The sequence below is a fragment of the Vulpes lagopus genome, chromosome 1, assembly GCF_018345385.1.
Source record: "Vulpes lagopus strain Blue_001 chromosome 1, ASM1834538v1, whole genome shotgun sequence".
NCBI classification, from domain to species: domain Eukaryota; kingdom Metazoa; phylum Chordata; class Mammalia; order Carnivora; family Canidae; genus Vulpes; species Vulpes lagopus.
Genome location: NC_054824.1, coordinates 155,415,297 through 155,429,576, shown reverse-complemented (window position 1 = coordinate 155,429,576; position 14,280 = coordinate 155,415,297). Strand labels below are relative to the sequence as shown.

The 14,280-nt window shown below is 46.7% G+C and overlaps 1 protein-coding gene and 1 non-coding gene across 3 annotated transcripts in view; one reads left to right on the top strand and one right to left on the bottom strand.

The window, feature by feature from the left end:
- RCSD1 (RCSD domain containing 1) overlaps positions 1–14,280 on the bottom strand; it is a 71,238-nt gene that overhangs the window by 43,677 nt on the left and 13,281 nt on the right. The window lies entirely within an intron of this gene.
- LOC121475380 lies at positions 828–1,018 on the top strand. Its single transcript, XR_005983742.1, has one exon. It is a non-coding gene; the product is annotated as a U2 spliceosomal RNA (small nuclear RNA).

Here is a 14,280-nt window from a genome sequence, read left to right as displayed (position 1 = left end):
CTTTCTTACACCCTATGGAAAAATAAATTCAAAATGGATTAAAGACCTAAATGTGAGATCTGAAACCATAAAAATCCTAGAAGAGAGCACAAGCAGTAAGGTCTCTGACACTGGCCAGAGCAAGTTTTCTAGGTTATGTCTCCTGAGGCAGGGGAAATAAAAGCAAAAATAAACTACTGGGACTACATCAAAATAAAAAGCTTCTGCACAGTGAAGGAAAAAAAATCAACAAAATTAGAAGGCAACCTATGGAATGGGAGAAGATACTTGCAAATGAGACGTCTAACAAATGGTCAGTATCCAAAAAATATATAAAAAACTGATATAACTCAACACCCAAGAAACAAACAATCCAATTAAAAATAGGCAGATGACAAGAACAGACATTTTTCCAAAGAAGACATCCAGATGGCCAACACACACATGAAAAGATGCTCAACATCACTCATCATCAGGGAAAAGCAAATCAAAACTGCAATGAGTTATCACCTCACACCTGTTAGAATGGCTAAAAATAAAAAATGCAAGAAACAACAGGTGTTGGGGAGGATGTGGAAAAAGGGGAACCCTCTTGCACTTTTGGTGGGAATGCAAACTGGTGTAGTCACTGTGGAAAACAGTATGGAGATTTCTCAAAAAATTAAAAATAGAACTAACCTACAATCCAGCAATCATACTACTAGGTATTTATCCAAAGAACACACAAATGCAACTGAAAGAGATGCACACACCCCAATATTTATAGCAGCAATATTTACAATAGCGGAATTATGGAAGCAGCCTAAGTGTCCATTGATAGATGAATGAATAAAGAATATGTGACATATATTACTTCTCGGCCTTTTGGCTAAGATTAAGTGTAGTATCTGTTCTTATCAGTTTAATATCTGATACATCCTTTATCCAAGGACAATATATTAAATGGATTTTTGGAATTAGGGGACAGAATAGGAGCTTGCTCTGTCCACTCCACACATCGACCTGGTATTGCAGTATTTCCAGGAATGGTGCACCCTCCTCAAAGGAAATAAAAGTTGCAAAAAAAAAAAAAAAAAAAAGAGGAAATAAAAGCTGCTTAAAATTAAAAAAAAAAGAATATGTGGTATATATGCACAATGGAATATTACTCAGCCATAAAAAGAATGAAAACTTGCCATTTGCACCAACATGGATGGAGCTAGAGAATATAATGCTGAGTGAAATAGTCAGAGAAAGACAAATACCATATGATTTCACTTGCATGTGGAATTTAAGAAACAAAACAAGCAAAGGGAGAGAGACAAACCAAGAAACAGACTCTCAACTATAGAGAACAAACCGATGTTCTCTGGTGACCAAGAGGCAAGGTGGGCTGTGATGAGCACCTGGTGATGTATGGAATGGCCAAATTGCTATAGTGTAAACCTAAAAATAATATAACCCTATTTGTTAACTATACTGGAATTAAAATAAAATGGAAAAAAAAGATATTGTGTCACTAAGTTAAATATATGCTCTTCAAAGCTGTTTTTAGGTTTAGTAAAATTTAGGCCAGTTTACCCCATTTGGAGGAGCCCTGAATACATTTTTAAGTGCTGTTGCGTTGCTATTACATACAGTCTCTGCTCAAGGAAATGATCAATCTGAAGCCAAAATGTCCCCTTCCAGCTCAGCATATACTCAGAAAAATAAAATAAAATACAAATTATAAGACAAGACAAAGGAGAAACAGGTAATTTCCTTTGGGTTCCAAACCCTGATTTTCTACAGATTTTGGACAACTCACCATATAGCTATTTACATCTTTGGTGATAAATAGATTATGTCCCCAGGGAAGTCATGTATTTATCAGCTTGGAAAAGGAAAATGAAGAGAGGAATGAACATTGATTGAGTGCTTAGTCTGCACAAGGCACATCAAGGATGTACCTTGCCTAATCCCCTCAACAGCCATGTGAAGAAGACATTAATTACTATACTATTAGTCCTGTTTGACAAGGAAACCCAGTAGTGAATAGCCTTCCCAGAGTCATGTGCCCTGTAGCAGGGTTGGGTTCAAAATTTGGCCAGTCTGACTTTTTTCCCCCCAAGATCTTTTTTTTTTTTAATATTTTATTTATTAATTCATGAGAGACACACAGAGAGAGGCAGAGACATAGGCAGAGAGAGAAGCAGGGCCCATGCAGGAAGCCTGATGTGGAACTCGATCCCGGGAACCCAGGGTCACGCCCTGGTCCGAAGGCAGATACTCAACTGCTGAGCTGCTCAGGTGTCCTGTCCCCAAAGATCTTAACCATTTATTCGTGAGAGACACAGAGAGAGAGGCAGAGACATAGGTAGAGGGAGAAGCAGGTTCCCCATGGGGAACCCGATGTGGCACTTGATCCCGGGACCCGAGGACCACACCCCAAATCAAAGGCAGACGCTCAACCACCGAAGACATCCAGGTGGCCCTGGGCAGTCCAATTCTTAATATGACACAGCCATCCTCCCTTCTATGAAATCTATTCATACACCAGATGTCGATGATATGAAGAGGCTTTTCCAGTGTGCAAGACCTGTTCTGATCCTGACTGCACTTTGTGCACTGTTTTCACACCCCTCTCCTGCAGCATCTAGGGTGAGTGTTGCAAGGTCCAATGCCCTCAGAGGCTGGGCAGTCAATGCACAGAAGTGGGTGGGCACTGGGGGAGACCCCTGCCCACTCACACCAAAGGGGTGCCACTCTGCACCAGTCCACCACCTACATGGCTCACACTGACTCATTTCTCAAAAAATCGTTCACATGATTTGATTTTTCAGGATAAGATTACAAGGCTGACTTGTAAATATAATTTATTGAATTTACTTTTTAATGTCAGGTTAGCTAAAAAGAAAAAAAGAAAACTTTGCTGGGGAGAGAAAATGTTTGCCTACAGCATATGATCCAGGGGTTTGTTATTTCTGATATATGGGAAGAATGTTTTCCTGGATTATCCCAGGAGGTATCTTTTGGTTTAATATGTGAATTTATTTTTAATTATTTTAAGGACATCACTGATTCATTGCTCTTAATACTAAATAATATTACAGGCATTATGGGCTCCTCATGGAATTCTATGGGGGGATGAGGGTGCACTGTAGACAGGAGAGGGAGGGACCTGGGTTAGAGGTCTGCTCCTGCCCTATGGAGCCACCAGACCCTTTACGCAGTCTAAGCGTTTGTCTCCTGTTCAGTACAACAGATCAGCAATACCCAACTCACAGAATGGCGGTGAAGGTTTTAAAAGAGAAGCTGTGTAATGAAAGTATTCAATAAATATTAGTCACATTCCTTGTGAAAGACAGATATGAGGCTCCATAGATTCATGAGTATTGTAAAATAGGTAGTTTGAGACAGACTATGTTGCTTTACTGATGGTCCCTTCACTTTATAAAAGATTTCCCATCACCAATGGCTTCTCTGGTGCATGAAAAACATGATGCTTTCCCCAAAGTTTTAGTTTGTGCATAACTTTTTTGGGGTAAAAAACAAGTATTTCTGCCTTTTCAATAGTTGTTCTACAGAGTCTGTCATGATTGTTTGGAGGTGAGAGAACCGTCCTACAAATGAAAAGTAAAGACTAATTTTACTGGAGCTACTGGGCAGCCCTGTCATGAATGCCACAATAGCCAGGGAATCAAAACCCAGAGTGCTGCTGGAACCAGAGACTTCCTCCTCCCCTCTCTCTCCATTGGCTCCTCTCCAGGGGGTATTAGAAGCAACCCCTGCTTGCACCACAGGTGAATGGTGGGAAACACATGCAGGTTATGGAGGGGCCATGTAGTCACCTTGCCTTGCCCCGAGGGGATTTGAGGTCACAGCAGGGAGACGTTTTAGAAATCTCAGGAACAGAGCTGATTATGCCTTTCTGACAGCAAGACCATAGGAAACACCTGTAGACAGCAGGAAACTAGAGAAATTAAAAATATCTGCTTCATCCCTTAAAAATAAATAAAAGAGGAAAGTAAATTGGTCTCTTTTCTTCACAGGGAAAACAAACAAGGCAATATCTGGTTTGAGCCATTTCCTCTCCACAAAGCACATCCCTCCTGTGGGCCACCCTTCCCGGGCAGAGCTGGGCCTGGCCCATATGCTGCAAAAGCCCAGGATATCCGGATGCCTGAGATGGTCGGCAGGGAAGGTCTCGAGCGGGTTCCAAGTCACCAACCTTGAGATTTCTTTTGCAGGAGTGGGAGACTAAGGAAGCTGAGCTCATTTCCTTGGGGAGAGGTGTAGCCTCCAGCTAGTGTTTGAACAAATGGGCCCTGTGCTCTTCCTTCGCAGTTTGCCTAACCCCTGGGAGTCAGTGTCTGGGAGCCAGGAAGATCAGGGACAATGGGCCCCTTTGGAGAGGGATTGTTGGGGCTGCTGGATCAGGTGAAGCGCAGGAGCACACCTGCAGGGGGTGGAGTGAGGAAACATCCCATTTCGCTCCCTGTCCCCTGCCTTCCCACATCCAACAGATCATCAAGCCTAGTTAATCTGCATTTCTGGTTTGGCCTCTTCATTCTCACAGTGGTCACTGCACCTGAAGGCCCCCATCACCTCTCCTGTGGTTGTGGAGAGAGATTATGGTCACCTAACCTCTTTGCCTCTGCTCTTCTCTCCTGTCCATTTTCCCCTCTTGCCAGCCTATCTTAAATCTGTCTGATTATGTCTTTGCGTGACTTACCTACTCTATTGTCCTTACTCTATGATCAGATCATCTCAGTATAGAATATAAGGCCCCTGTCCATCCCTTCTCCATAAAAGATTACGTCTTCTCAATAATGACAACCAATAGTTATAGGGCATTTACCATGTGCCAAAAATAATGCCTAGGGCTCAATAAAGATCTCATTTGGTCAACCTCCAGCCAGCCAGCCAGGCATTATGATCATCATGGAACAGATGGGAGATTTGGAGCTTAGAGAGGCTACATAACTTGCTGAAGATGACAACGCTGTGGTGGAGCTGGCAGGCCGACTATGTGCCCTGCTCTTCCCACCACGCACCCCTGCAATGCCTCCAGCACGTTACCCATTTTCATGCCTCTGTGTCTTTGCACATGCTGTTCCTCTACTTCAAAAGCCTTCATCCTTAGTCCTTCCACCTGGGTAGCTCTTCTTCATTCAAAACCCAGCTTCTTGCTTCCTTCAAGAAGCTTTTGAGGATCTCTCCCATTACACTTCCCTAGCTACAACGAGCTGCCTGTCCCTCTCAATGGTGTGACCCCTGCTGAAGGTATGTACCATAGACTTTACCTGGGCCTCCCCCCTTCCTAGCAGAGTGGCCAACTCATAGTAGGTGTGCAACAAATATTTATTGGCTTGAAAGCATCAGCCACTGGATAAAGATTGACGTTCTAGTTTCTGGATCAAGTCTCTAGGCCTCGGGGTCTTTATCTGTTTGAGGAAACCAACAGCTCCTCTTCTATACTTCTAATGCGGCTAAGGTCTGTATTTTTTTTTAAAGACTTTATTTATTATTTATTTGAGAGAGAGAGAGAGAGAGAGAGTTTGAGCTGGCAGAGGGAGAGGGAGAAACAGGTTCCCCACTGAGCAGGGAGTCTGATGCAGGGCTTGATCCCAGGACTCTGAGGTCACGACCTGAGCCAAAGACAGATGCTTAATCAACTGAGCCACCTAGGCGCACCTAGTGTCTGTGTTTTAGAAACTCTCCCAGGTGACTCTAACATGCATCCAGGGTTGAAAATCATTGCTTGATCTAAAGAAGACTTAGCAGAGGAAGGCTGCCAGGATAGAAGCTCACTAAGGGAAATCATACAACATGTTTATGCATGTGAAATGTCTGTAAAATAAGCACCCAGAAGGCAACCAAAGCAGGTAAACTTCCGAAACCAAGGGAGAAAATACTAACCCAAAGTTATTATTTGGGAGGACACAGAATGTTGACAGTCAGTACTAAAACGTAAATTAACTTTAAGGTCACTTTGCACAACCATTACATCGGCAAAATATGTCATCATGATAAACAGCCAGAGTTGCCAGGATTATGGGGAAAATCGTTTCTTTAAAAATTGCTCTTAGTATTACATCTTGATTAATTCTGGCCCTCTCTTGAGACAATGGTCTGGCCCTGTGTAGCAAGAGCTTGAAAATGCCTCACTCTATTTTTATAATAAATGTTAAAGAAATAAAGAAAAAAACATGCAGTTTATACAAAATAATCTATGATACTGCTATTCGCATAAAGGTGGAAAATTAGAAACCATCTGAATATTAAATTTGAGAGAACAGTAGGAGTAAACTATAGAGCATGAAGGCAATAAAACACTGGGCTCCTATTAAAAACGACAAGTAGTTAACGCTCCTAACACAGAGATGTGTATAGAACAAACAAAAAAAAAAAAATCAGGGCTGAGAAATCCAGTGCTTTGTATGCAGTGATGAGACTCACAGAAACACATCAAATTTACAAATTTACATTTGTAAATTGACAAAGACAAGGGGTGCCTGGGTGGCTCAGTCGGTTACTCGTCCAACTCTTGATTTCAGCTTGGGTCATGGTCTTAGGGTTGTGGGATGGAGCCCCACGTTGGGCTCTGTACTCACAGGGGAGTCTGCCTGAGATTCTTTCTCTCCTTCTCCCTCTGTCCCATTCCTGTTCACATTAAATAGACAGATAAATAAATACAATCTTTAAAAAAAAATTGACGAAGATGAGAGTGAATTTGGAAGCATGGGCCAAAAAAAAATTGTTCATCAGCTTTGAAGTTGTTCACAGTTTTCATAATTAGAAAATGTGTGTCCCCAGCTGGGGCAGCAACTGGTCAGTGTCTCTCTTGGGCGGGGGGAAGGGAGGGAGCCAGGCCTGGTTCCAGGCTGACAACTGCTTGTATCTTCACCTAGGCCTCCTGCTGAAAATACACTCCCATATCTGGTCATGGTGAGGTTTCAACTTTAAAGGGGCCCAGTTCCCTTTAAACTCAAGTCCTCCCCTGTCTGGATGATAAGAAGGACATCAAGGGCTCAGGAGAGTGAACAGAGCTAGGAGCCAGGCTGGGGGAACCTCCTCCCAGGGCCTGGAAACAGGGCGCTGGTTCCTGTGGGAAAAGGCACTGGGGACTGTGTGTGTGAGAGGAAACATCTGGGACCCACCCCCAGATAAGACAGGAGATGGGAGGAGAGCAGCCCTTGAGGAACGAGTGGGAGGGGGCCCACCACAGCCTCTGCCCCCTCCTGCCAGCCCCCATGCCCTGTTGACAGAGGGGCAGATAGGCATGGGTTAGTTCATGCCAGCTGTGGTCCTTCCAGGCCTCACCCTTCATCCCGGCTGGAGAGACATGGTGTCCCACATCAAATGGTGACTGGGGAGGAAGAGCCCCACAGTAATGAAACTCCCCAAAGGGTGATGGTGAGGAGCAGTGAGGTTCCAGACAGAGGCACCAGCACGAGTAAAGGCCTGCAAGACAGGAAGCTGGGAGAATTTTCCAGAGCGGCTGTTAAATGCCATGGTTGCAGTCCCCAGCACTGCACTTTGCGTCAGCAGGAGAGGGGACAAGGAGAAGGTGGTGGAAGCTGTGCCTGGGTGAGGGGAGCCAGGCAGCAACCTTGCCAGTGCGGGGCTCAGTGTGCCCTGCTGCCCTGCTGCCCTCTTTCTAGGATATGGCCCAAGGACAGGCATGACAGAGGTAACAGAAGTAGCCAGGCATGGAGTGAACGGTGGGCTCTGGGCCACTGCTCTGCTCTTAGAGCCCTTACAGCTCCATCTCCACCCCGTGGCTGTGGCTGGGCCGTGACCTCCATGGCAACCTGTCCTCACCCACGGCTGGAAGGGAGGCTCCGCATCTGGGGTTTTTTTCATGGGCCGAATGGTGTCCCCCAGATTCATATGTTGATGTCCTAACCCTTAATACCTCAGAAGGAGACTCAGGAGACAAGTCTTCAAAGACAGAGTTAAGTTAGAAAGAGGTCCTCAGCCAACATGGTTGGTGTCCTTATAAGAGAAGGAGATTAGGACACAATCTTAGGGAGGGGAGACCCCATGAAGAGACAGGAGAAGACGCCCATACTAAAGCCAAGAGGAGAGGCCAGCGCTGCTGACACGTTAACCTCAGACTTCTGGTGTCCAGAGCTGTGAGGAAACATACTTCTGTTGTGTCAGCGGCACCTTGTGATGGTGGCCCTAGCAAACTAACAAAGGCATTGAATCTCACCAATGGAAGCTGCCTCTGGGGGCTCTGCCCCAAGACCCCCTCACTCCAGCAGCTTGTGCATGCTCTTGCTCTGCAGGGGGTCAGGACCAAGTGCCTTACATCCTTACATCCTTCTCCCCTACCAAAGCTGCCCAACTTCACACAAGCAGAGACTTTGGCTGGGCTGGAATTCTGGCCTTCCCTGCTCCCTGCTCTTTTTTTTTTTTTTTTAAGATTTTATTTATTTATTCATGAGAGAGAGAGAGAGAGAGAGAGAGAGAGAGAGAGGCAGAGACACAGGCAGAGGGAGAAGCAGGCTCTATGCAGGGAGCCCGATGTGGGACTCCATCCCGGATCTCCAGGATCACACCCCAGGCTGCAGGCGGCGCCAAACCACTGCGCCACCGGGGCTGCCCGGTACTTTTGTTTCTAAAACTCAAAACACTTCACTGGACAGAAGAGGGGTCCCTGGAGCTCCTGAACTTTGCCCTTGACTGTGACTAGAACAGAGTTCCTGGCAGGAGTGATGGGACAGTGGTGCCCCTGGTATGGACAACAGGCCTTTCCTCCCCAGGGCCTCCTGGTGGGCGTCAGGTCAGAGACGTCCAAACACTAGAGAGCCTGGAGTCCGGAAGCCCTGCCAGCCCCCCGCCAATTTCCTCGGTGTGGCTTCAAACATGGCCTCTGCCTCTGAGCAGAGTGATCTGGGCTGGGCCCGACCTGTTCTTTGATCTAACAGCTGCCCTCAGCTTCAAAGGCAAACCACAAGAAGAGGAGGAAGCAGGGACCCAAGCAGAGGTGCACACCCTGTGGCTTCCCCACCCTCACCCACCCTCCATGCACTACCCACCCCCCTCTTTCTCTCTCTCTGGCTCCAGGGGGCCTACCTCTCTTTTGAGGGACTAAGTTATTTCCAGATATTTCCCTATGTTTTCCAAAGCACAGAGGTGACAACACCCTGGATCTATGGCATCCTTTGTATCTTCTCCAAGGTCTTGACTACGGACATATTTTCTCACTGAATCCTCCCAATAAGCCAGGCAGGGATGGAATTATCATCCAGGTGAGGACCCCAAATCTTGTGGCACTGATCCCAATCAAGATCCCACAGTGACTGAGTGATGGTATTTAGTCCGGAGCCCTGAACTCAGTCACCACTGTGCCTGGCTTCTTCCAGCCGCAGGGTAACACTCACTTGGCTCTCCTCCCGCACACACAGTGTAACTTCACAGGCCCGGGAGGCACATGTGAGTTGCCTTTCATTATGGACATAGAAACCCAGCCCCAGGTCTGTCCTCTCATTAAATGCTATGGCCGCACCTGGGCATCCCATTAGACCACAGGCCCCTGGAAATGGCTGTTCCTTCCCTTAACCCTCAGTGAGACTTGTAGGGAGAAAGTTCTTGGCCCTGGGAGGAAGGGTCCCCCTCCACCTCCCTCAAACCCCACGGTCCCTTCTGAAGCATGGCTTGCTTGACCTCTGGTCTGGATGACTGACCAGCCCCCTAAAGGACCCCATGGTCTCTCCAATCCATTCTGCAAACCTCAGCCACAGAGAACTTTCTAAAATGTAAATCTGGTCATGTGACTTCCTGCCCTCCCCCACATTGCTCTGAGAATCAAATGAGTGGTGACCCAAAGAGGTGGCTTTGGAGAGCTTTAAAGGTCCCCATGATCTCATCAGGAAACATTCAATTTATGTTAAAAAGTCTGAGCTATAAATGCAGCTTCAAGGATCTCAGGCTCCCCCTCACAGCTGGGACTGTGAGCTAAGTGCCTCTGCAGAGGAATCCTTAGGCCTCCACAACCAAGTCTGAAAGAAGCTCCCAGGGTCTTGCCTGGTCTCCCACTTCACGCACTCCCCGCTCTCCTGCTTTGGCATCCCCAGCTGGAACATCCTTCACTTCGGATGCTGCCCATCACCTCTGCCTGCTGTGCATGGAGCTCACATGCTAACTCCTCTGGGTCACACCAAAATCTGTGTCCCAAGTACAGGTCTGTAGGATAGGTGATGATGCTGTTGCAATCACTGTTACCCTTCTGACTTCCTTACCGGCTTGCAAGCTCCCTGAGAGCAGAGCCCAAGTTTTATTCCCTTTAGGATCAGAATTTCCAGAACCTGACATAGTGGCCACTCAAATATTTATCAAGCAAGGGAGTGAGTGTCTCTTCAGCCTAATCCAGAACACTCTTGCCCAGGACCCTGAGGCATTTCCTAGGGGCAAGTCCACAGCTCCCTAGAGACCATTCCAAACACAATGGTGTTCTGCCCTCATCCAGGGCTGGGGGGGGGGGGGGGTGGGGATGTTCTTGGGGCTGCACGTTTACTCTGCCCTGCCTCCCTTTCGCTGGTATGTAATTTCTCATCTGCAGCTGCTCTGGCAGGAAGTACCAGATTGTTGCTTCATTTCCCACGGTGCCCACAACCCTTTCCTGCCCTCTCCTCCCCTCCCTGGGGTGGAGGACCCAGAGGAGTACCTGGGAGGACAGGGCTCTGTGCTGACCCAGGCGCCACAGGCGGCTTTCTGTTCACATTCCCTTCCTGGCACATCTCACTGAGCTTATAATTTGTGCCCACTAGGTACAGTGAGCCTTTAAGGAAGGAAAGAAGGATGGGGGCCAATCTGGCAACATTTATTGAGAACCATAAAAGCATCCATATTTTTTGACCTAATAATTCCACTCCTGGGAATTGCTTCCAAAGAAATAATTCAAAAGAACAACAAAAAAAGATACATGGGCTGTTTACAGATCTGTTATTTACAATAAGGAGAAAGTAAAAGCAAATGCCACGTCCCAAAATAGAAAAAGGATTAAATAAATTATGATGTATTTGTAGAACAGAATACCACTCAAGTATTTAAAATGAAAATAGGACTATATTGAACAAGCATACTGTCTTGGAAATAATAGTAAGAGAAAAGATACAGGCTTGCATATACACCGATTATAATTTTGTAAGAACTATGTATGTGGCAGAAAGTAATAAAGACACAAAAAGTTGGAAGTAGTTACATGAAGTGGAGCTGTCTTTCCTAGTTTTTTTTTTTTTTAATGATAAAGGGGATTAAAATTGAGGATCAGAAAGGTGTGAGAAAAAGAAAAAGGAGGATGAATTTTTACGATTTTACCTTAAAATGCCTATTAGTTTAATAATAAAATAACATTTTAAACCTAAAGCATACACCCTGAACACAAAGTCCTGGGGTTTTCTTTCTTTCTTTCTTTCTTTCTTTCTTTCTTTCTTTCTTTCTTTCTTTCTTTCTTTCTTTCTTCTAAAGATTTTATTTACTTATTCATGAGACACACACACGGGGGGGGGGGGGGGGGGGGGGGGGGGGGGGGTGGAGGAGGGCAGAGGGAGAAGCAGGTTCCATGTAGGGAGCCTGACGCGGGACTCGATCCTGGGTCTCCAGAATCAGGCCCTGGACTGAAGGCGGCGCTAAACCGTTGAGTCCTCCGGGGCTGCCCAAGTCCTGGGTTTTTCTAAGAGGATTTTTGGTTAATTGTGGTTTTAGCATTGTTTTACAAATAATAACAAGAACACCCCTCATTCAGACCTTCCCACTGTGTGTGGAACCTGCAGTCTGATTGCCACTAAAAGCACTTCAAAGACCTTTGCCTGGTGGATAAAGAATCCTGTCCCTTCTCCCTCTGCTCTCTCTAACTTCACTACCACAGTCCCAGTCTCCGGGGCCTCCATTCCTGGGCTTGAGAGACATTAGGGGACGGAAGTCAGGATCCCACCAAGGAGAGACCTAGGGAGGCCGCCTGTGCAGGATAAAAACTCTAGTCCTGCATTGGTGGGGTCTAGAGGGAAAGCCTGAGATGCAGCCTTTCTTCTCATTAGTTTACATGAAGGTTATGGTGGGTTAGAGTTTCCTACCCTCTGTGTATAAACCAAAGTGCTCCTTCACTGTCCTGAGTCTCTGGTTGTCACTTACACAGGAGGGGTGTCCACACCTCATCCCTGGCTTGATTCCCTCCTTGCAGTGGCTCTCACTCGCCCTGCTTTGCAACCACTTCTGTGCAGGTAACCACCAAACCTTCCCTACCCAAAGCCCCTCCAAGCTCCAGTTCTGAGTTCCCGGTCCCAAATGTTCTACCAACCCTTCAGCCCAAACACAGTGTCTTCCCGCCCAGACCAGCAATGTTCCCGCCTCTACTCCTGGACCGACAGTGGGGTCACTGTGCACTGTGCACACCTGCCTCTCTCACCACTGCCCCCATGGCAGCCTCCAACCAAATACCAAATGCTGGGGATCCCTCTCACAGTTTATTCTGCAGCTTCTTTGCCGCTCCAATCTCAAGGCCACCCCTCATTGGTGCTTTGGCCCCTCAAATGGTAATTTTCAGCCTCTAGAGTCTCCCCTTCTGCCCCTCTGTGCGCTGGGACTGGATGAATGGCCTTCTGGCACCCCTCGGAACCCAGGGGCCCCCTCTCCTGGAGATCCTTCATTTCCCACTGAGGAAGGCCCACATTACCGATGTTGTCTTTCTAGACGATGCACAGTCTAGTTTCATCTTATCTTTGTGCCACTGTTCACCCTACCTCTCCCCATACCCGTGTGTACATACACATGTATGCGTGCCCCTGTGTGCACATACACGTGTATACACGTTTGCACACGTGCCCCTATGCACATACACATGCACGCATGTTTGCACAGACACCCCCTGCGTACATACACATGTATGCACGTTTGCACACACACCCATTCCCTTAAGAGACCCTCCATTTTAATCACTTCAGGTATTCATCATTGCCCATACACATCCTTCATTTCTTCTCTTCGCCACATTAGCTTCTTCTTTTTTTTTTTTTTGAAGATTTTATTTATGTATTCATGAAAGACACAGAGAGAGAGAGGCAGAGACATAGGCAGAGGGAGAAGCAGGCTCCATGCAGGAAGCCCAATGTGGGACTCGATCCTGGGACTCCAGGATCACGCCCTGAGACGAACACAGACACTTAATTGCTGATCCATCCAGGCATCCTGTCACATTAGCTTCCGAACCCCACCATTTCTTTTTTGCCCATGCACCCTGCCGCCTTTTTAAAAAAATCATCCTAGTATTCAGTGCCTACTCTGAAGTCACTCCTCCCCACAAGCCTCCTCCAGTTGCACCATTTGAGAATGCTCTTTCTCTGAGAAGGTCCTCCAGCCCCTTGGTCTTGTCGCTTGCATAACAGCCTGTGCCTTGCGTTTATTTGGAGATGCACTGTGTGGCTTCCCACCTTCAGCTTACTGAGACCCTGTGTATATATTTGACTCCCTCCGAGAATCTAGACAGCATCTTCTTACAGTAGGCCCAATAAATGCATGTGGAATGAATGACCAAATGAATGCATATTTCTAAGCCAGGTCTTGTCTATACCCATGCATGACATTTCCCTCAAGCAGAGGACTTTACATTCATTCTAGTTTAATTTCATTAGGTTGGTTTTGGCCCAGCATCCCACCCTATATAAATCATTTTGAACTTGTCATGTAACACATTAACATATCCTGGCTGTGGGTCATTTGGATTCTATTTTTCATCCAAGTCATTAACAAAAGTGTTTAACAAGCCAGGGCTACGGACAGAGCCCTGTGACCTGTCCCTGGAGACATCCCTCAGGAGAAACCGGAGATGCAAAATGTAGCTCACCACCCTTTGGGCAAGGTAGCTCATCCTGCTCTGAATTCATCTTGCTGGAAAATCCTTTGTACTACAAGCATAGTAACTGAGAAACCAGAATACTCTGGTTGGTCTACGAAAGCACTTACTTCCTTCAGCCCAGCCAGAAGGGCTCTGGTTTGAAGGGTTAGCTTCAAACTCTGCAGTCCCTGCGGCTGTCCTAGCACTCTCAGAATCCCACATCCCATGCTGCTCAGTCCCCCAGCAGAGGCCTCCCACGAAGGTGTGAAAGGTGAGGACGGGTCAGGGAAGAGGTAACCAAAGTGAGAGGGAAGCAGAGCAGTTGAGTTGGTCAGACGGTCTCCTTCCCATTTCCTCCCTCCTTGTTTCACTGCTTTATCAGGATGAACCCACGAAATACACCTGCTGTCTCCTCTCCTAAATTTGAAATGCATTTATTGAGCCAATGATATCCACTTCCTCTTGCAGGCTTTGGCTGCCGTGTGAGCCTGCAGCTTGGA